This window comes from Humulus lupulus, chromosome 8, assembly GCF_963169125.1.
Source record: "Humulus lupulus chromosome 8, drHumLupu1.1, whole genome shotgun sequence".
In the NCBI taxonomy this organism is placed as follows: domain Eukaryota; kingdom Viridiplantae; phylum Streptophyta; class Magnoliopsida; order Rosales; family Cannabaceae; genus Humulus; species Humulus lupulus.
In genome coordinates this window covers 149611262-149618193 of record NC_084800.1, presented here as the reverse complement: position 1 = coordinate 149618193, position 6932 = coordinate 149611262, and the positions used below count along the sequence as shown (strand labels likewise).

The window sequence follows — 6932 nt, the reverse complement described above, 5'->3', positions numbered from 1 at the left end:
TCATAAAATTTTAAAACATAAAACTTTAAAAAAAAATATTGAGAACATCTGTGTAATTTTGGAAATCAATAAAAACTAAACTTGTTCTGTCTTAGAAAAATTGGTTATTAAATAAAGTCTATGTTAGCGTTACCCTCCAACCTTTACTAAGAACCTCGGGGAGATTTAGAAAAGCTCCTGGGCCTAAAGTGGTACCTTGGTAGCCTTCCCAATTGGCTTGGGAATACTTTTGGTGTATACTTACTAAACTATTACACACTTTCTCTTATAATACTTACAAAAAATATATATAAAAAGTTAATGTCACGAAATAGAGACGCACTAGGGAGATTCGTGAGACAACAAGTAGAAGCTTTAGAGAACTCTCCTAACTCGTCGTCTTCTTCCATTCGTTCTCATTCACCCAATTCACCGAGACTTCCTGAACCACCCACGATGGCTCATCAAGTTGATGTCCAACCAAGAACGCTACAAGATTATTTACATCATACGCGTACAGCCACACCTTCATGCATCATGTATCCCAACAATATGCCAAATTTTGATTTCAAACCCGACATGATTCCACTTTTACCAACCTTCCATGGCTTGGAAAATGAGAGTCTATATATGCACATTCAGGATTTCGAAGAGGTGGTGGCTACATTCAACAACCGAGCTGATGTCACCATCGTTGTGGGGTTGAAGTTCTTTCCCTTTTCTCTCAAAGACAAAGATAAAAACATGTTGTATTTTTTAAGGCCTAGATCTATTGGAACTTGGGACAAAATGACATCTGCTTTCTTTACCAAATACCTGATGTCACCATCGTTGTGGGGTTGAAGTTCTTTCCCTTTTCTCTCAAAGACAAAGATAAAAACTTGTTGTATTTTTTAAGGCCTAGATCTATTGGAACTTGGGACAAAATGACATCTGCTTTCTTTACCAAATACTTTCCACACCATAAGACTAATAACCTTTAAAGTCAAATCAATACCTTTACTAAAAAAGAACATGAAACTCTTTGCCAATCATGGGAAAGGTTCAAAGATTTTCTCAATCAATGTCCCCACTAGGGATATGAAAGTTGGCGCCTGGACAACTACTTCTACAAAGGCCTCACATATCAAGAGCACAAATTCGTAGAGATGATGTGCAATGGTGAGTTCCTCCAAATAGATCCAGAGGAAGCTTTCGAGTATCTAAACATTATTGCTGATAAAGCCCACACATGGACTGGACCAAGTGTTACTAAAAGCACAAGTAGATCTCTTAAGCTGTAGCCTACCAACAAAGTGAAGAGGATAGCTTTAAAGATGAAATTCATTCTGTAACAAGACAAGTAGAGGCTCTTACAACCGAATAAGGTAGAGGAATCCACATGGTTTCCAAAACTGAGTCAAGAGAACCTTGTTTTGTTTGTAGTAGAATTGAACATCAAGCACCTAATTGTCCTACCTTTAGCGAAATGAAAGGTGTGTACGAGGAGCAACGTAATTCTTTATACAATAATACCTACACTCCATACTCAAACTCTTACAATCCTGGTTGGAGAAACCACCTAAACTTCAATTGGTAAGACTCACCACAAGCATTCTGGAGCCAATGAAGGCCTGAGCAGCAACAACCGCAAAACGTGTACATTGCTCCTCAAAATAACATGTAGTCAAGTAATCTTCTTGAGAATACCTTGCAAATGCTTGCACAAACAAAAATGGCCTCAAATCAAGAGCTCAAATCTTGCTTCACACATATGGTGGAGGAAATGAAAGACATCAAAAGCCAAATGACATAGTTAAACACTTCTTCGGCAATTCAAGAGCATAGTAGACTTCCCGCTCAACCTCTAATCCATCAATGAGGACGACACATGGCACAAAACACCACCTCTACATATAATAATCTAAAAGAGGTTAATGCCATCACTACTTGAAGTGGTCAAAGTACGGTTTCACCGTTAACTAATACATCGAGTACGTCAATGCCCGCTCTAAATGTTGATGTGAAAATAAGCATTCGAGTAAAGGTGCCCTTTCCTCAAACTTTGAAATCCACTAGGAAGGTACTGGAAAATCATGGTGAAATCCTAGACCTTTTAACACGAGTAAAGATCAACTTTCCATTGTTGCATGTGATCCAACAAGTGTCCGCTTATGCCAAGGTTATCAAGGATTTGTGCACCGTCAAAAGGAAACATCATGTCAAGAAAATCGCTTTTTTGGCAGAACAAGCTAGTGAGATATTCGATTGCAATACACCATCTAAGTACAAAGATCTTGGATGTACCACCATTTCTTGTCAAATTGTGGAACATGAATTTGGCAAAGCCTTGGTAAGGCCTCTGGGCGGCATGGTCATGTTTGTTCAGTCTGATGGTTTTCCTATTTATCAGCGGATTATATGTCAACTATATTTTATGCATATGTCATATACTGTATGATTTTTCTTGCTGGGCTTCGGCTCACGGGTGCTCTGTGCGGCAGGTAAAAGCAAAGACTCAGTCAACCGGCCATGAGTATGGAAAGCGTGAGGGCGGCGAGTACATGTTCGGCCTACCCGACTGCTTTGGTTGGGGGCGTTTTGAATATGGTTGTATTAACCTATTCTTTTGATAGTTAACCAAGTGTAAATCTATTTTTGAGTTGTAAATATTTTGTAAACCTTATTTTGGGATCCCGGATGTTTGATACTTAATTTTTTCAATGAAACTAAACATTTTCAAAAAGTACAGCCTTAAACTCTGGTTTAGTCGTACTTTTGCTTTTAGAAACCTCGTAGAGTCAGTTAGTTGCAAAAATTTCCATTTTAAACTCACTTAGTAACGACTCTAAGGTAGTAGGGCGTTACAACTTGGTATCAGAGCGAGCCAAGGTTTATTGGTTCTGGAGATTGACCGAACATGTACGCACGCTGCCATTGAAAAGCTCGACTCAGGGTTGATTGGTATGGTTGATTAATATATCTGAATATGTGTTTGAATGGCTTGTGTGCCTGCTTAGATTATTATGAGAATGATGAGTGAAATAACATATTCATGATGCCAGGGCAAGGCCCGTTGTGTGCTGTATGATATCTGTACGTTATTTGGATTTTTGATCTTGGTTGTTGTTGAGATTGAGAGGTGGAATTGGATCTTGTTATCATGCCTGATGAGCGGTGTCACTGATTGCAGGCATTTAGTTGTAATGCCTCGGCAATCATCGAGACTCCGCGGCATTCGGGCCGAGGATGACAATCAGGGTCAGGACCCTCCACCTGCTCCTCAGAACTGGCAGCTGATATTAGCCGAAATGGAGGCTAGATTGAAGAAAACAGAGGAGGAACTTAGTTAGTTGAGGCAACAGGCTCCTCCACCAGTCACCGGGTTACCACTACAGCCGAGTGTAGCACCAGCCCCGGTTCAGCCTGTGGTTGAGAACAGGTTGGAACCTCTGTATGAAAGATTCAGAAAACAGCAACCTCCTACCTTTGAGGGGGGAACAGACCCACTGTGGGCTGAGCAGTGGATAAATATGATTTCTGTGATCTTGGATTTCATGAGGGTTGAAGGAAAGGAAAGGGTTGATTGTGCCAGCTATATGCTTAGAGATGATGCACGAATATGGTGGGATGTAGTAAGGCAGCGAAGGGATACTGCAACTATGACTTGGGAAGAATTCAAGAGCATTTTTAATGAGAAATACTACAGTGTAGCAGTTCGAGCTGCGAAGGATGATGAGTTTATCAACCTGACCCGGAGCAGGTTATCAGTCACCGAGTACGCCCTGATATTTGACAGATTGGCGAAGTTTGCGCCAGAGCTAGTGCCGACTGATGCGGCCAGGAGAGATTGGTTTATACGGGGATTGAATGTGATGATCACCCGTGATGTGAGTATTACATTAGTTCCAGAGACTACTTATGCACAAGTGGTGGATAAGGCCCTTACTGCAGAGAGGGCTAAGGATCAGATCTGGAAGGATAGCGCTGCTAGGCGCGATACCAGGAGGACGGTGCCTCCTTCTTCTGAGCCTAGTCGAGGCAGTGGTCCCAGTGAGCAGAAAAGAAGAGTACCAGATTTATTTGTTCCTTATGGTTCTGATAGGAGGGTCCGCGGTTATGTTGGTGGTCGTCAAGGCGAAAATGGCAATTGGAGGAGTTTTCCGATGTGCCCTCGATGCAGGCGACGGCATCAGGGCGAGTGCCAGACCAGGGCATGTTTTATTTGTGGGAGCACCAATCACTTGAAGAAAGACTGCCCACAAGCTAAGAAAGAGGAGCCAAAGTAGGGAGACAGCCTCACTCCTGCTAGGGTTTTCACTTTGACTCAGACTGAGGCGGAGGCCAGCCCCTCAGTTGTGACAGGTCAGATTTTTAGCGCTGGTTCTTTGTATACTGCATTGATTGATTTGGGTGCTACTCACTCATTTGTATCTGCTAGGGTGATTGATCAGCTTTGTAGACCTGGTATTTTGTATGCTAGGGGTTTTCAGACTTTATTGCCAACAGGAGAACTGGTAGTCTCTAGGAGGTGGGTTAGAGCCTTACCAGTAGTAATAGACGGTAGGGAATTGTTTGTTGACCTGGTTGAACTAGATATGGACGATTTTGATATTATACTGGGAATGCATTGGTTTACGCGGTATGGAGCAACAATTGACTATAAGCGACGAATGGTGACCTTTGAACCAGAAGGCGAGGTACCCTTTGTGTTTGTGGGAACGGTGAATGGACCGTGGGTGCCTATGATCTCAGCACTAAAGGCTAGAGACCTGGTGCAGGAGGGTTACATAGGATTCCTAGCGAGTATTGTAGATTCCTCCAAGGTGGCGGCAGTGGGACCAAATGAAACCAGAGTGGTCTGTGAGTTTCCAGACTTGTTTCCAGCAGATCTGCAAGGATTGCCGCCACAACGGGAGATTGAGTTCGTCATAGAGTTGGTTCCGGGAGCTAAGCCAGTGTCCAAGGCACCTTACAGAATGGCTCCGGAAGAATTAAGGGAATTGAAGATTCAGTTGTAGGAACTACTGGATTTAGGGTTTGTCAGACCGAGTTTCTCGCCATGGGGTGCTCCAGTATTATTTGTTACGAAAAAGGATGGATCGCTCAGGATGTGCATTGACTACAGGGAGTTGAACAAGTTGACCATCAAGAACAAGTATCCATTGCCTAGGATTGACGATTTATTTGATCAGCTTCAAGGGATTATAGTGTTTTGAAAGATTGATCTCCGATCAGGCTATTATCAGTTGAGGATCAAAGAAGAGGACGTACCAAAGACTGCTTTTCGGACACGGTATGGGCATTATGAATTTCTGGTTATGTCCTTTGGATTAACCAATGCCCCAGCAGCATTTATGGATTTGATGAACAGAATTTTCAAAGATTATCTGGATAAGTTTGTGATTGTATTTATTGATGATATCCTAGTGTACTCCCAGTCAGAGATAGAACATGAGCATCATCTGCGTCTGGTGTTGCAGCGGCTGAGGGAGCATAAGCTATATGCTAAGTTTAGCAAATGCAAGTTCTGGTTATCGCAAGTTTCATTTCTGGGCCATATTATCAGTAAGGATGGGTTACTGGTCGACCCAAGCAAGACGGAAGCAGTAAGAGATTGGCCTAGACCAAGCAGTGTTCCTGAAGTTAGAAGTTTCCTTGGACTAGCAGGTTACTACCGGTGGTTTGTAGAGGGGTTCTCCAGAATTGCTACTCCACTGACAGAATTGACAAGAAAGAAGACCAAGTATGTGTGGACAGATCGATGTGAGAACATCTTTAAAGAGTTGAAGCGGCGATTGATTAATGCACCAGTGCTGAGCCTGCCAACAGATGATGAGAAGTTTGTGGTCTACTGTGACACTTCTAGACAGGGTCTGGGATGCGTGTTGATGCAGGCTGGGAAAGTGATAGCGTATGCATCAAGGCAATTAAAGGAGTACGAGCAGAGATATCCCACGCATGACATGGAGTTAGCTGCAGTGGTATTTGAACTTAAGGTTTGGAGACACTATCTGTATGGTGAGAGATGCGAGATATACACTGATCACAAAAGTTTAAAGTATTTCTTTACCCAGAAGGACTTGAATATGCACCAGAGGCGGTGGCTAGAGTTGGTAAAGGATTACGATTGCGATATCCTATACCATCCTGGGAAGGCTAATGTAGTGGCTGATGCATTGAGCCGGAGGGGCCCAGGACAGTTGTATAGTTCAAGACAGATATCTGACAGACTAGCTGGAGAGATGACCAGAGCAGGTATAGAGTTAGTGGTTGGTAGGTTAGCCAACATTACTCTTCAGTCAACTCTCCTCGAGAGGATTAAGGAAGCACAAGGAATGGATTCCCAGTTAGTTGAACGTAGAGAGAATGTCCTAACTGGAGCAGCTACGGACTTCTCTATTTCTGAATTGGGTTTATTGAAGTACAAAGGACGGATTTGTGTTCCGATTGATCCAGACATTCAGCGAGAGATTTTGGACGAGTCTCATACCACTCCCTACTCCTTGCACCCAAGTTCTACGAAGATGTACCATGATTTGAAATTTTTGTATTGGTGGTCAGGCATGAAGAGGGACGTGGTGGACTATGTGGCTAGATGCTTAACCTGTCAGCAGATTAAGGCTGAACATTAGAGGCCAGCAGGATTATTACAGCCTCTAGGGATTCCCGAGTGGAAATGGGAAGATATTGCCATGGACTTTGTGGTTGGGTTGCCAAAGACCGTGGGTTAGCATGACTCGGTGCGGGTGATTGTGGACAAGTATACTAAGTCCGCCCACTTCTTACCTGTGAAGACAACTTATACTGTGGAGCAGTATGCAAAGCTTTTTGTGAAGGAGATTGTTCAACTTCATGGGGCTCCGAGGTCGATAGTATCCGACAGAGACCCCACTTTCACTTCCAAGTTTTGGAAGAGCCTACAGAAGGCAATGGGCACACAACTTCAGTTTAGTACTACTTATCATCCTCAG

General features: G+C 43.0%; 1 non-coding gene across 1 annotated transcript; it reads right to left on the bottom strand.

Annotated features, from left to right (window-relative positions):
• Positions 1–953: 953 nt before the first annotated feature.
• Positions 954–1059, bottom strand: LOC133799028 (small nucleolar RNA R71). Its single transcript, XR_009876236.1, has one exon. It is a non-coding gene; the product is annotated as a small nucleolar RNA R71 (small nucleolar RNA).
• Positions 1060–6932: the final 5873 nt, after the last annotated feature.